This window comes from Mustela putorius, unplaced genomic scaffold, assembly GCF_011764305.1.
Source record: "Mustela putorius furo isolate JIRA1106 unplaced genomic scaffold, ASM1176430v1.1 tig00000281_pilon_pilon_pilon, whole genome shotgun sequence".
Classification (NCBI taxonomy): domain Eukaryota; kingdom Metazoa; phylum Chordata; class Mammalia; order Carnivora; family Mustelidae; genus Mustela; species Mustela putorius.
The window spans coordinates 4,464,558-4,481,073 of NW_025421343.1; the positions used below are offsets into that span (position 1 = coordinate 4,464,558).

A 16,516-nucleotide genomic window follows, 5' to 3' on the forward strand; every position below is an offset into this window, starting at 1 on the left:
GAACTCAATGTAAGGACAAATTTTAAGGATAGGGAAGCTAAAAGTACAAGGAACTCCATGATAATAGGGAAATGGTGAACTAAACCAGAGTGTGTCTTTGCAATGGAATATAATTCAATCATTAATATAACTATTATAAAGACTTTGAGACAGCGGGCTTATAAAGTAATGTTAAATTAAAACTTGGAAGTTTGCCTACACAACTATTCCACTTCTGGAAAAGTAAGTTCTTACAGTTAGGAACTGAACGTAAACACAGAGAAATGAAAGGATTCGTTTGGATGATGGGATGGATTTTTTTTAATTCAGAAATTTTAAGTTTTTGGATAAAATTTTTTTTTTCTAAAGACTTTATTTATTTGAGAGAGAGAAAGAGGAGAGTGCATGGGGTTAGATGGGAGGGAGGGGCAGAGTGAGGGGGAAGGGAGAGAGAATCTTGAGCAGACTACGCTGAGCCTGGAGCCCCATGCGGGGGGGTTGATCTCAAGAGCCTGAGATCATGACCAGAGCCAAAAACAGGAATCGGCACTTAACTGAGCCACCCAGGTGCCCCTGGACAAAAATGGTTTTTCAAGAAAAATAAGAAGACACAGGTGCTGGCTTCTCTGGGCTCCTCAGTGGGCTATACCAATACTGTCTGCACCACTGGCAGGCACTGGGCCAGATGGGACAGTTGAGCCACGCCTCTGTAGCTGTGCCCAGACCCAAACTCGAGCTGGTGCCTTACAGTCATAGAGCTCCTCTAGCCCTTGTTAGTCTTCAGCCCACCCCTCTCTGCATCCTCACATGCTGTGCATCTCCCTGGACAGTCCTCAGTGCTCAGCTCACAGGGCTCCTGTCCATGTAGCATGGAAAAGCCCCAGGCACAGCCACTGCCTTCCCTGGTTCCTCTTGCTGTCTGTCTTGTGATGCAGCAGAGCAACCCAGCTCATCTCAGCTTCCATATCCCATGCCTCCAGTCTTCTGTTACCCCTGCACCCACATTCCCACAATGCTTAACTGAAGTAACTCCAAAAGAATGGATGAGAACTGGACTTTGTCACTTTGAAGGTAATTACCCAAGGAACGGGATGCTGCATTAAACTTTTATGATTTAACTTTTATATGACCAAATTGCTTTGTAAAAGGATTCATCCAGGTTAAAGTATAAATTTAAAAGCCTTTGAATAAAGCCTAAGATAGCAGTAAAGGGGCACGGCCAATGGATAGATACAATGCAAGAATAAGGAATAACTGAATAGGGATGGTAGGAGTCTGGGCATTCTCTGGAAAGTGGTGCTGAACACACTCAGTCAACTTGTACTTGTCTGTCCAAGAGAAAGGGCACAGAAGGTAGCCGTGATGTAAACCAGGGCACGATCCCAGGAAGGCTCTTATTTAAAGAAGAGTGAGGCTGGGAGGCAGGCCGCAGACAGGGCCACCCCTCTTGTCTTTCAGCTTGGGAAACTCAGGGCCACCAGAGGCCCTGCCAGGATCAAGTGTGCTCTTCTGCTGCCCAGTCTGGTTCCCCTTGCCCTTCTGGAATGCATTCTAGAGGGTCTCTTCTTTCCTTTGTTAATTTCTTTTTTGCCAAGTTAAAAGTGTAGCATGTTTTAAAAATAAAAACAATACAAAAATTGTACATTGAAAAGCCTCCCTCCCACTTGTGTTATTAATTTCCTACATAATCCTTCTAGGGTCTCTTTGTGAAAATACAAGCAAATCTTGTAATAAAAATATTGAAACACATTCTTGTTTCCCACTCTTTCTAACACAGTCTATAGAGGCAATCTTTCCACAGCAATGCACAGAAAGTTTCCGTGTTCTGTTCTTAAAAAGTTGCAAGTAAGGATGTACCAGGGTATATTTAACTAGTTCCTGTTTATAGATCCCTGAATGATTTCTGGTCTTTTGCTTTTACAACCTGTGACTGCCATAACTAACCTTAAATTGACCTCCTTTGTAGGAATGTTGGTGTATCTGTGGGATAAGTGCCCAGCAGTGCCTTTGTGAGGTCAAAAGATAACCACAGATGGAGTTTTGATGGACGTTGCCAAATTGCCTTCCATTGGGCTGTGTCATTTTTCAATCCCATCAGTAAAGTAGAAGTATGCCGATTCCCCCATAGTTAGAATTACTCTTTGCTGGGAATCTGTCTTCCCAGATTATATTCTGCGTGGATTAATATTAAATTCTGTTCTGTCTTCTGAGTAAATACTGGTTGGAGACAATTGAGGGCCATTAGTTCTGAGACGTGCTTGGTAACATGGGGAACCAGACTCGCTTAGAAACTTGGCACATCCAGTGTGTGATGCATATTCTGGTGTATCAGTGTCTCTCACCCCAAATTAGCTCTTCCCTGAACTTCTCTTTGAGAGGCTATTGCTCAGAATAACCTTGGATGTTGGGCAATCAGGTGGTCAATTCTAATTTTATCCTCAAAGGGATTCTGTGGGACATGAGAGGTAGTTGTGATGATTTCTACTGGACAGACATAGAAATGGAGGCACAGAGCAGTGAGACAGCACCCTTTTACTGCCCCCTCCTCTCCTGGGATGGGACTCAGATGGCAGATTGAGGACTTGCTGAGCTGGAGAGCATTTTGAGGAGGCAGAACTTTAGAGTCTCTTGCCTGGGAGATGTGGTCTTGCAGAAGGAGTGGAGAGGAGCACGCTGGCTCTAGAATCCAGGCTTAAAAGAGAAAAAAGAAACAATATCAGTTCAAGTCCTACCTTAAAACCTGGTTTTCTTCTTCTTCTTCTTCTTATTTTTATTTTTTTAGATTTTATTTATTTATTTGACAGAGAGAGAGATCACAAGCAGGCAGAGAGACAGGCAGAGAGAGAGAGGAGGAAGCAGGCTCCCAACTGAGCAGAAAGCCTGATGCGGGGCTCTATCCCAAGACCCCGGGATCATGACCCAAGCTGAAGGCAGAAGCTTTAACCCACTGAGCCACCCAGGCCACCCCTTTTAAACCTGGTTTTCTATGTTCCTGATGTTCCTCGGGGCCAGAGACTGAAACTCCTTCTCCTACATATCCACTCAGATCTTGGATTTGCAGGATCCAGAGCACAAATGGAAAATGCCAGCTTCTGGCCAGCCCCTTCTCTTCCTTGGCCTCACTCCAGCCTGCACCTCTAGGGAGAGAGAGGTTGTGGGAAGCCAGTAAGCAAGAAGGCACAAGTACACTATATGTTATGGGATTAGATGACCCAGGGATGGGCAGGGAGGGAGGTGTTCTAGAGCTGGGGTCTTGTCTTATTGTGGGAAGGTACATGGAGCTGGCGGCAAGTGGGAACCATTCTTTTTCCCACAGTAGTTCAAGTCTTCCATCTTTCACAGAGAAGGCAGAGAGATCTGTAGACTCAGATACAAAAGTGCTTCCAAGGTCAGGTCAGGCCTTTAGGTTCCACCCAGATTCCAGGCTCTTGCCTCAAACAATACCTGGTTAGGTTTGTTGAAACAGAACTTTAATTCAGAGGCCCCAGTGCAGTATGGGTAATGTAGACTCCACATCAACTGAGTAGTTGCATAAAAATAGAACCAAGTGCAAATACCTCCAAGAGAGTCAGGTTGCAGTGAGATTCTTTGACTATCAGTCCTTCCCCACTTGAGAGTTTATTCAATTTCTTCTGCCCTTCAGCTCTCCTAAATTGTCTCTGCTGTTATTTCCATTTTACGTGACTGGGTACTCCAGCCAGTAAACCAACATCCATTTGGTGCCAGAACCAGTAGGACCAGGTTTTACTGCATTTGGTCAAGTCTTCATAAGTTCTGTTTTGCTTTCTCATAGAATCTTGCAGTCAGAAGGAATTTAAAGCCTGGTGCTTGAATGCTTTAAGTAACCAAGGTCTCAAAACCTTCTAAGGCAGCTGAGTCTACTTTTGAGCCACTCTGACTTCCAAAGGGTCTTTTTTTTGGTTCAGCTGAGATCTGTCTTCTCCAATTTTCTAATCATTGGTCTGCATTTGACCCTTTGGGGTCCATCCAGGATATCTCCAGGTTATCTTTCCCAGTTAGCCACCATGGCCCCATTTACCACCACAGTTCATCTGAGTTGTCCCTGTGGATCAGACACCTCTAGTGTCTTTAACTGTTCTCCATTATTGTCCTTAAGAGCTGTCTCCTAAACCCACATGCTGAGTTGTTAGTGTTTCAAGTCTAGTGTTAGTGTTTCAAACCCACATGCTGAGTCGGATGGATGGATAACCTGACACTCAGAAGAGAGGACTAAGCCGATGGATATAGATTTGAGAATGATTAGCTTGCGTAGCATGATCAAAACCTTAACAATAGATAAAGTTGCCCAAGGAGGCTTCAAGGTGAAGAGGGGATGTAACCTAGGGGAAGATGGATTGTTCAAGGATGGGTGGACACGGAAGGAGGAACATTCAAAGGACATGGAGAAGGAGTGGTTGGAGAGGCTAGGGATGTACTGGAGAGAGTGTTACTATGGAAACCCAGGGAGGAGAGAGTTTAAAGTCGGGGTAGCAGTGATGTCTAAGGCAGCAGAGGCCTAGGAATTTGGCACCTGGGGAGAAGTGAGAGAGCTAAAGAACAGAGAGTTGAGAAAAGGAGGGAGGAAGTGGAGTAAAGTAAGCTGGGAAGGGAAGTGGGGACCTAAGGAAGGGGGAGTCTAGGAAGATGTATTTGTCTCTAGATTAGAGACCTGAGCTTGTTCCAGTGCTAGTGGGAAGGGGCCAGACAAGAGACAGATGGAGTAAAGAGCAGAGGGAAAGATGTCCAGTTCCCCTGACATAGCAGGTATGTTCACCTACTGACGACCAAGGGGAGCAAGCGTAGAGTCCGAGAGTAAAGACCAAGGTTTGGAATAGATTACCCTACTCCTAACAAAATGACATGTCTCCTGTCTGACTGTGAGTAGGGCTGCAGCCCCTGCTGCCTCTCCACCCCGTTGATGAGGATGATTCCTGTGGATCCCATTGGTGGCCTGAATGCGACCCCAGTTTATTACCTTTAACCTTGAGGGCAAATTGCTGATTAACACCTTTGGGTCCAAACTCTTCTCTTGATGAGACAGAGCCCGAGGGGCCAGGGACTCTTCCCTGTGCTATACAAGTATCAAATTATTTCTGACTGCAACAGCCGCATGAGGTAGGATCTATTATTATCTCCACAAGGAAACTGAGGCACAGAAAGGATAAATAAATTTCTCCAGATCATTCAGTTGGTAAATGGGAGAGCCAAGCTAGGATTAGAATGCCAGGTATCTGGTTCCAGAGTCTAAGCTCTTAAGTTTCAAGAGGGAAAGAAGGAGCAAGGGTGAGAAGGAAGCTAAAGAGAGGGTGAGGGGACCTGATGGTGTCTGAGTCCTATTTCTAGTCCCTGAGGTTGAAGCTTTCCTGGTTCCTGCTCTCTTGAGACTTAATTCTTCAGCTATGGCTTTGATGCTCTGAGGTACCCCAGTGTCATTTTAATAAAAGATGAAACTGGAGAGATTCTCGTGGACAGGTTGTGTTGTTTTTGAGAAACTGAAGTTTCATGTAGCCCTGATATCTAGGGATCTCTGAGGGGCAGGGTATGTTATCAACACCAAGGCGGATTCTGTAGGAAGGCACTGTCTTGCTTGAGAAAGGTGGTGTGGCAGTTGAGGGACTGAGTCAGACCTGGCATAGGAGTGTCCAGCCGCAGGAGTCTCCTTTGTCCTAGACTCGCCTTTCCTGGGTGTCTGTCATGCTCTGTACGCTTGAGATCCTCGAAGGTTCACCCACAGCCTCTCAGAGCTGGGACACTCTGGGTATCAGTTTTTCTTTTTTCTTAAAGATTTATTTCATTTATTTATTTATTTATTTTTAATTAATTAATTAATTCGATTTCTTTATTTCACAGATAGAGATTACAAGTAGGCAGAGAGGCAGGAAGAGAGAGAGGAGGAAGCAGGCTCTCCGCTGAGCAGAGAGCCCGATGCGGGGCTCTATCCCAGGACCCTTGGATCATGACCTGAGCTGAAGGTAGAGACTTTAAACCACTGAGCCACCCAGGCACCCCGGGTGTCAGTTCTTGTGTTGCCTTCTGCCCTCCCTTCTCCAGCCTGGGACCCACTAGCTACATTCTCATCAGTGACCTATCACTTGCTCTCCCTATGCGCCTGTCAAGCCATATCCCAACCCTGAAGTGGCCCTACTATTTGTCTTCTCTGTGGGAATTCAGCTAGAGAAAATTCCACAGCCAGGCTAACTGGTTCCAGAACAAATTTATGATTTCCAACCTCAGCTGGGTTCTCAGTGTTGCTAAAAAATCTTTTTATGCCTCTGTCAGTATTTTTCAGATACACTATGCTGACATCTCTGAGCTCTGGCTGTGCTTTCTTGAGCCCCTTCCCCCTCTCTCTCTGTAATTTCTGTCTGCAGGACTGGGGCAGGGAAGGGATGCAAACTGACTGGGCAGTTAATGAAGGTGGTGTATGTTATGCCCAGAATATTAAAGGAAAGGAAGTCAGAGGGCCCCACCAACCACAGTATGAAATTGGGGTCTGTGCTTCAGATCAGAAAAACACAGAATCACTGAAAAGAGTGGAGTTGTATCCCAGGCCTGGATTATAGTTTTAACATATCCAAAAAGAATGTGTCTGTTTACAAGTGCCTTGTCAGCCATGAAAGTCCAAGGAAAAGGGAGTCCCAGAGGCAATCTCTAGAATGAACCATTTCAATCCCTGAACAATTGCAACCGATTGCACACACACACACACACACACACGCACAGTCGCCCACTGAGACCCCGCTGAGAAGGAAATATGGCAAATTTAAGCTTCATAATGCACCCGCTGCAGCAACACAGGGAACAATGAAGTCTCTACATGGCACTCATCAACCTTTCTAAAACATTTGACACAATCTTCAGGACTGGGGCTCTGCCGGCCAAGAAACACATCTGGGTGTCTCGTGGCATTTGCATTAGACAGGGTTCCATGGTGCTGTTGACTCACAAATTAAGATCTCTAGCCCTTTTGCTTGAACTTCAGACTTGTGGATCCTACTGTGTACACAACATCTACCCTTGAGTATTGAACAGATATCTCATATGTAAGAGGACCAAAACTTAACTCCTCTCTCTGCCCAAAACCTGCTTTATCCGTAGTCATTTCCATTTTGGTTAATGTTCATGGTGCAGCTAAAATTGTCCATCAGCATCTAAGATAGAAACCACGGTGATCAGGAACTGCTACTGCTGCTGTTGTTTCTTCCATTGCTTTCCCCACCATACACTTACCCTATGTTAGCTCTCTGGGTAGTAGCTGTGTCTTTCAACACTTCCTGGCAGCCCCAAGATGTGGTCTCTCATCCTGGGAAGGGCTAGGCTGGGCTGGCCAGGACTGGAAGATCTTAGGGGAGGAAGCTCAAGGATTATCCTGGCAGCCTGGATTCTATTAAGGCAGGAAAGCAGAGTGGTCATTAATCAGAAAGGCCTGGGTTCAAGTCCTGATTTCACCATTTACTAGCTATGAGAACCAGGCAAGTTATTTACCTTCTAGAAGATTCAGATCCTCATCAGTGAAATGATGGTTTTAACAGTATCAACGAGGGAGAGGAGTATTTTTTTTTTTTTAAGATTTTATTTATTTGACAGACAGAGACCACAAGTAGGTAGAGAGGCAAGCAGAGAAAGAGGGAGAAGCAGGCTCCCTGCTGAGCAGAGAGCCCGATTCGGGGCTTGATCCCAGACCCTGAGATCATGTCCTGAGCTGAAGGCAGAGGCTTTAACCCACTGAGCCACCCAGATGCCCAAGGGAGAGGAGTATTAATTAAATGAGAATATAAATAGTTACTGGTGTATAGGGAAAACCCGGTTAAGTACTGATAGTTATTCTCTATCTTAGGGTTTCCTGAGCTAGTAGTAAAGAAATAAAATAGGTTTGAGAGCCTAAAGAAACTCTTCTGAAATTCATAAGGAGCAATACATAAAATACTCATTGAAGAGTTGAAATGGAAAAAGATAATCTTTCCATAAATACAGGAGTGTAATTTGTTTTTCACATTATTCATCCCTTAATTCATCCATTAATTAGCACCTACTTATTGAATACTCATTATATGCCAGGCGCTGTTCTAAATGCTGGAAAAAATGTCAGTGAACAAAGCAGGCGAAATACCTGTTTTCTAGACTAAGATTTGATGGGGGTCAGATATTAAACAAAATAAATGTTATATTTATATATTTATATATAATATATATTTATGTTATATAAATATATTTATATATTTGTTAGCCGTCCAACAAAATAAATATGACATTTATTTTGTTGGACTGCTAACGGTGATTCATTTGGAGTTTTAAATAGGGTGATCAAGGAAGGCACATAACCCTATGTTCTGACCTGGAGGAAGATATGAAAATATCTTAAAATATGGTACCGGCCCTCAAGAAATGCACGATCTGGTCAAGGAGAAAAGGCAGCATTCACATATCAATCAGTGATGAAACAAACAAGGCCTTACGTGAATGGCTGGTGGAGACCAGCAATGTTCTAGAAGGTCAGAGAAGCTGGAAAGCGGGGGAGGGATGTGACCCAAGGACCCACTGGCAGGAATAGTCTGAAAAAATTTCATGAAGGGAGTGGAATTTAGCTGGAAAACTGAAGCAAGTTTTCTTCCTGCCCTTGCTCCCCTCCCATTTGTTGCTGAGAAGCAGCTTGTGTTGCAATGGGTAGAAAACAAACATGAAACTTGGCATTTTCCAGGGGGTTGCTGTAATGAGAAGACACTATAACAGGAACAGAAACTGTCACAGTGGCTTCAGTGGAAGCCCATGTGGCCGGTCAGAAAGGGCTAGAGGAAGAACACAGCTTTCAGGGAAAGGTCAGCCTTTGAACTCAGTAGGAACCAAACTCCTGGAGACTCACTAACAACCTCCACTGCGAGGTGATTCCAACTTTGTGTGGCATGAAAATGTGAGCAGGCCACAGGTGGCCCTTGCTTATCCACCAGGAGCCACCAGCAGGAGGGTCCTTCTGTGTCCTTCCTAAGTCTTTGAGCTTGCACCTGTTCTCTGTGGATGTGGCCATGTCCCACAATGGTCTTTGTTAGAAAAGCCTCAAGGAGTACAGCCATAACCCTGGGTGGGTGGTAGCCAGGTGCAAAATGGGGCTTGCCAAGTGTGAGTTCCTGGTACCCAGTTTAGATTGGATTGCGAGGGGAGAAAGAGGTCAGGATGTGTGAATCAGGAAATAAATTGGTTCTTTGGGCCTAAATGAGTCAGAGCGCCAAGGAATCAAGTACATTAAATTCACTCCTGCTTGGTAAGGCAGGCAGTGAGTTATTCTAACACAGTAGGGGAAAGAACAAAGGCTTAGGTAATGGGGCTTTCGACGGAGGATGGAGGAAGGGAGCCTTCTTGATCTCTTTCTTCTTATTCTCCATGTGGAATTGCTGACCTTTATTTTCTCATGGTTGTTTGGCCTTCAACTTGAACTAGTATCTAGTACAACTCATGTGCTTGGTAACAACAGTGGCCCTTGTAAAATGTTGTGGTTAAAAAGCCCAGATAAGGGGCGTGTGGATGGCTCAATCTGTTAAGTGTCTGCCTTCCGTTCGGGTCATGATCCGAGGGTCCTGGGACTGAGCCCCGCATTGGGCTCCTTGCTCAGGGGGAGCCTTCTTCTCCCTCTGCCTGCTGTTCCCCCTGCTTGTGTGTACTTCCTCTCTGTGTCAAATAAAAATATCTTAAAAAAAAAAAACCAAATAAGCAAACAAACAAAAGCCACAAACTTAGGCTTTGAAGAAACATGTGCTTGGGTTCTCCTCCTGGCTCCCTCCATTACTAGTTCTGTGGCCTTGAACAAGACACTACATCTCTCCGAGCCTGTGTCCTCATCTGAAAAATGGGTATAATGATAGTGCAAACTTCCTGAGGTCATTGTAGGGGTTAAATGAGAAAATGCTAATGGAACACAGCACCTGGCATGTGGAACGTGTTTAATACTTTCCACATTAGCTATTACATTTCCACAATTAGTTATTACTACTATTTAGCCAACTGGGAATGATGAGGAAGAATGATTATTAAGGGACTAATGTACAACAAGCGGACAGAAGAGTGAAAACTGTATTGCCTTGAAATGTAACCAGACATCTCCAACAATGCTCCCAATTAGCAGGCCTCGATTGCCTCCAGAATGGTCCCTGGGTTTGTCTCTTCCCATCGTTTCCCCTTCTCCGGGTCCAGCCCCACCATCCTGAGCTTCATTCCTGTCTTCCTTGAAATCCAACAGGGAGGGATCGCTCCCTGATTACAGCAGCCAGAGGCTTTGTCTTGGCCTCTCCCCAGCCGTCTGTGTCTGTTTCACCCCACTTCTCTTCGCTTCCTCGTAACATCGCAGATGTCCTTGTTCCCTAGCCTCTTTGTCTTTCAGTGAGCTTCATCCAAATTATGATCACTTTCTGTTTGGGGCCACTTATTCTAGATGAGCAAAGCTTGCAAATGTGTACTTGGGTGTGATTTTTTAAATTGCATTTTTATTTTTTTAAAGATTATTTATTTATTTGACAGAGAGAGAGAGAGCGCACACGAGCAGGGGGATCAAAAGAGGGAGAGGGAGAAGCAGGCTCCCGGCTGAGCAGGGAGCCTGAGGCAGGGTTCAATGCCAGGACCCTGGGATCATGACCTGAGCCAAAGGCAGATGCCTAACCGACTGAGCCACCCAGGCGCCCCCATGGATGTGATTTGAGGGTCAGCATGAAAGAAGTACATTCATTCAGTTCAACAGTTACAAAACACAGGTGGTATTTTTTCAGAGGAAATTCAGATAACAATTAGATGTCATTTTCTCTGTGGCAAAGACAAGAAAAGAATGACTACATACTTTGAGTAGATAAGGAACATAAATTTATATAACCTTTGTGGAGATCGGTTCAACAAAGTGTATCAAAAGTGTTCATACACTAACATTTTCACACACTCTTCAATTTAGCAATTCTACTCATAGGAACTTAATTAAGAGTGACAGTGAAGGGGCACCTGGGAGGCTGAGTTGTTAAGTGTCTGCCTTCAGCTCAGGTCATGATCTCAGGGTCCTGGGAATGAGCCCTACATCAGGCTCCCTGTCAGCAGGGAGCCTGCTTCCCCTGTCTCTCTGCCTGCCTCTCTGCCTACTTGTCATCTCTCTGTGTCAAATAAATAAATAAAAGCTTAAAAAAAAGAATGACAGTAAATATTTACAACTTGTTCATTAGAACGATTGCTTAGAGTCAGTGAAACAATTGCCAGTGACCTACATGCTCAATAGTAGGGGATTGGCTGAGTAAGTGGAGACACATCCCCATATGAGATCACTCTGCAGCCGAAATGGCTAATGTTACATAAATCGCTCTGTGGACAGCAAAAGATGTTTGTTATATATTTTCATATAGCAAACCAGATTATAAATCACTGTGTCGGGACAACTGGGTGGCTTGGTCAGTTGAGCGTCTGGCTCTTGATTTGGGTTTGGGTCATGATCTCGGCGGTTTGGGAGATGGAGCTCTACGTCTGGCTCCATGCTCAGCTCCGAGTCTGCTGGAGATTCCTTCCTACCCCTTTTCTGAGAAAGTTCTTAGTCATTTTAAAATGAAATAACAAGTTGAAAACTTATCTTTACTGGCAGCTAAATAATTATTACAGAACGTGCTGTTGTTGTGTAGACGAAGAGTGTAAGAATGGCCCCTTCCTCTCCCTCTGCCTCTCCTCCCCCTACCCCACTTGCATGCACGTGTGCTCTCTCTCTCTCAAAATAAATAAATAAAATCTTTAAAAAAAAAAAAGCACTGTGTACAGTGTGTTATAATGAATATTTATGTATTTTTAAAGCTTTGAAAGATGTATACCAATTTATACTCTAGTATCTTTGGATTTGAAATTTACATAAGATTTTCTATCTTCTTTTTACTTCTCCATATTTTCTGATTGTCCTATGATGACTGTGAATTAGTTATGTAATTATAAGCCATTATAATTTGCATAAAATTGCCGGCAACATATTTTAGGCTTTGGAGATTCAAAAATAAGAAGGGGAAGAGAACATATATTTGTTGAAGGTTTCTAATGTGCCAGACACTGGATTGAGTTCTTTGCATAACTTAATCCATTTAACTTTCACCATAATTGCATGAGATCTTATGGTCCCAGTTTACAAATAAGGACACTGAGACTCACAGAAGATTAGGAACTGGGTCAAGGTCATACATCCCTGGGAATTTCAAGCCAGATCTGACTCCAAAGCATTTATCATTATTCAAATAGATTTAAAGTTTTTTGGTGACAGTACAGGAGCCTGCAGTCTGGGAGGAGGAGCTGAGCACCCACATACCCAAAGTCTTCTGGCCCAGGCAGTCCCTGACCGGCGGCATCAGAATGGCATGACAGAAGGCCGTGGAGACGCAGAGATGCAGCTCCTGGCCACCACAGCCAGGGAGCGAGATCTGATGTGGACTCGAGGTCAGATTCCAGGATCAGCAGGTGGGACTTGGGCTTCTCCAGAAGGCAGTAGCATGTGGGTGCGATGGCAAGGAGGGGCAGGTGGGAACGGATGAGGAGTCCTGGAGTTGCCTCGGAGACGCTCCCAGCACCAGCAAGCCTGGACTGGTTATTGTCGGGAAGTGGTTTGCTGACTCGTGTTTCCAGCTTGATTCCTTTGCACCTCATTTATTTTCCCGCAGGAGAGTTTTTATCTCATTGATTTTCACTCCTGGGTTTGTCTACTTATTTGAAATCTCTTCTTTTTGATTAGTCTCTGTGCCCTGTTGAGCACCGCTGAGTGCTTCCGCTTCATGCTCATTGAAGAGCCCGGTGAGGACGAGGACAGCCTGTCTGTAGGACCAGGAAGAGGCTCCCAGAGGCAGTGGCCAGGCAGGGTCCCTGGGGTGCCGCTTCATCTTCTCGGCCACCTGGAGTCCTCCAGGACACTGGAAGTATCAGAGAGGAAGAAAAGGAGAGGAGCAGAGGGCAGAGGGCGAGGCTGAGGAAAAACCTAAACAATTAGGGATGGGGATGGACGATGGGGGCAGAACCCCAGGCCAGGCTGTCATCTCCCTCTCTCTCTTCTCTGGCATTTGACCAGCTAGGGATTCACCCCAGTTATATTTTAAAATACATCTTTGAGAAAAATCAATGCAATTCATGATCCTGGATTAGATTCTGGATTGAATATAAGTTAAAAAGAAATCTCTAGGAAGATGAGGGATATAAATCAGTCATATAATAAATTAGTTTCCTAAGTTTTCTTTTTCTCCGGGGATAAGATAGAAAAATAAAGGGAGATAGATTTTGGTTAAGAGAGTAAAAATAATTCTAAGAAGAAGAATTAAAAGGGGACAAACAGCTTTTGCATTTCCCATACTGCTCATATTTGAGACGTTGCCTGACTGGTCCCTGGTAATGTGAGATTTCTGAGTTGTATAAAGAGCTTAACATTTAGGATCCTCCAGGATGTGGGATGTGGGGGGGGGTGTCTCTGAACCTCTCTCTCATCCATCCCCTCCTCCTTGTTGGTCCTCGCTTCTGAACGCTTGCCTTGGGGAACGCTCCTCTCTTCTCATCCTTGGGCTCCTCCCTGGTGGGCTTCGTCTCCCACTCCTGGGTGTTCCTGGTCTCTCAGGTGGCCTTCTTCAGAGTGTCATCCACAGACCTCCTGCATTGGAAGAGATTCCGCGGACCTTGAAAGTCCTGGGCTCCACTTCAGACCCAAGGAATCAGAACTCGGAATCTGCATTTTAACAGGCTTCTTTGGTGCTTCCTCTGTACCTGGGAGATGAGGAGCTCTTGTTCTGTGGCCTGGGAGGTTACTTAGAACCTTTTTCCAAAATCTCCACCTCCCCTCTGTCCTTCTCTACTTGTAGTTGCCTTTCCTCGTTGGCACAGAGATACTCGGCCTTGACTGCAAGTGCAGGTGTGTAAGCGGTGGTTTCTAGGGTCCACCACAATACCTAGTGATTATTTAGAACCAGACATGACAGGCAAATGAGTTTGGAATTCTTAACCACCTTTGAAACTTAAAAAAAAAAAAATCTTGGAAACAAAAGTCATGAATGGTCTGGGATCGTCTGCACAGTTATTGCTGAAATTGCTGGAGTTTTGAGTATTTGGAAATTTGATTCTAGAAAACAAATTGGCTGGGCCATCAGTGATAAAATGATGCAGTCCCAAAGGCTTGATGGGTCAGGACACACAGGGACAAGGGAAGAGAATGGATAGGCTTCGGGACTATGTAGACCAAGTGGAAATGTTTGGCCTTTTGGGGCCAGGAGCATGAGAGGAGCACCTGCTCTGCATGAATTGGGCATCTGGGACTTGTTGAGGGAGAGACGAGGTCTCAGCCCGGCTGACCGTAATCGGAACTACTCGCTGGAGGCATGTGTACAGAGCTGGGAAGGCAAGTGCCCGTCTGTCACATGGAGGGCTTTGCTGATCTCTGACACTGGATATTCTCCCTTGCCCTGGTGCCAGGAATTAGGGGAGAGAGCACTCTGGGCCTGAGTCAGGATCAGGGATGCCAGGCTCAGGTGGGGAAGGAGCCAAAGAAGATGACTCGGATATAAAGTCCTGCTGCTTGAGGTGGAAAATAAATCAAAGGGAAGGAATCAAGGTGATTAGGGTAGAAAGCATGCACACTCACCCCATCCATTGTTCCCATCAGGCAGGTTTCTGAGCAAGACCCTCAGTAGCTATCTTGCCGGTTCTGGGAGGCAGGCTGGGCAGATGTTAGAGTCAGTGTCAAACCGACCTGGGTTCAAGTCCCACTTCTGCTACTTTACTTACTAGTTGTATTGTGCTGGGAAGCCCAAGCTCTCCTTCAGCCTGCTTCTTTATTGGTAAAATGAGGATAACGAGAGTACTTAGCACACAGGGTTACTCAATGAACTCATGTGCATCACATCTACTCATGGTTGTCACTGGATCAATATTAGTTATTGTTGTTGTTGCTACTAGTCAGGAGAGGAAGATCATCAAAGCTGTTTGGCCAAAAATGATCAAAACTATCCCTAATCTCTTTCTCTATAGATTGAGATGAATCTGTCATCAAATGTCTAAGGAGATGTCTTCATTTCCTGACTCTCTTCAGTGAAAAGCTTCTCCTCTGCATTTCTTTTCTACAAGTAGGGAACTGATAGGTTAGCCCCATCTTACACTTGACAGAGCTCACAGTCTGTCAGGGAAGAAAGAGGAGGGAATAAATCATTTCATGACTGCCCAGGAGTTCAAAGGCGGGGGGGGGCGCTTAACACATTGTGGTGAAGACACTGCTCCCCCAAAGGCCCAAGCTGCTGCACCCCTCCATCCTCCCTTCCCAAAGCAGCACCTAACAGACCAGTTCACCGATAAGTCACAGAGAAAAGGTTTATTACCAAGAAAAGGCCTTGACTGCATTTTTTTTTAGTTTACCTGAAAGCTGAGGCCTGGTTTTAGGAAGTTGCTATAGCTTGAAAAATTTCCTGCATAGCATAGATACTGGCAAAGGGTTGTAAAATCAAATGCATACTCTTCCCGTTTAGAGGAGTTATGACAACTGTGATATAGTAAAAAGAACCCTGGTCTTGGGGAGAGGAAAGCTGGGTATGTCCTGGTTCCACGTGCTGTGTGACATCGGGCAAGTCATTAAAATTCTCTGAGCCTTAGTTTCTTCATCTGCAAAATGGGATGAGGACATCTAACTCGCAGGGCAATGGAAGGATTATATACAAGTATACTCAAGACAACTGCAAAATGATGAGCAAACAGATGGCATTGTTTATTTGGGAATCTAAAAACCAGAATTTTCCAGGCAACAGAATGCTGAAAATAACAAAAACAAGTTCAACTGTAAAAGACTAACATTTGAGCACTTACTGTGTCGAAGTGTAGTAGAAGTATTTCATTTAATTCTCATAAATAACCGATGCAATAGATACTCTTCACTATCATTTTATAGATAAGAAACCCAAGGCACAGAGAAGAGAAGTAACTCATCCCATATTCCCTGACCTGGCAAGTGGCAAAGCCTGAACGCACCTCCAGGTCCTCTTTCCCAGCGTGCTATACTGCGGGGCTCAAGTGCATGGTCTCCTTTAAAATGCACAGCAATCCTATAAACATCTACGCTGAATTACATTTGTGCAGATATGTATCATCATTATCCTCCCAAATCTGCAAAATGGAAAAAACAAACCAAAGGGTAACCTCTGGACGATATGTGGAGGCTGGATCAGATCTCTGCCAGGTCCTGGGCTCCTTAAGACTCCTGCCTGCCAACTACAGTTCGCTCAATCCCCCCTTTCACCTGCAGGTGGCAGCACGAGGGCCATCGCTGCGAGGCCCAGAGAGAGTCACTTAGAGACAGAAGAAAATGGGGTTAGATACAGAAACAGGATCCCATAAACTCCGACTTCGGATAAAACACGTCATTCCTTTCAACCCCTGCAGTCTAGCTGAACTTGAAACTCCCCATGCTCAGGCCTCGCGGGCCCAGGGGAGCTGCTCTGCCGGGCAGGCGAGGAGGGCAGGGGCAGCACCCTCTGCCCAGCAGCGCCAAAGGCTTTGCGGGGACCCGGTGGTGCAGGGGTCGGGGGAG

At 45.1% G+C, this 16,516-nt stretch overlaps 1 long non-coding RNA gene across 1 annotated transcript; it reads right to left on the reverse strand.

Moving 5' to 3' along the window:
* Positions 1-1,744: 1,744 nt before the first annotated feature.
* Positions 1,745-8,401, reverse strand: LOC101684751. The gene is made up of 3 exons (XR_198698.3): positions 8,315-8,401; positions 7,210-7,363; positions 1,745-2,670 (listed from the first exon to the last, which is right to left on the reverse strand). It is a non-coding gene; the product is annotated as an uncharacterized LOC101684751 (long non-coding RNA).
* Between the last annotated feature and the right edge of the window lie 8,115 nt (positions 8,402-16,516).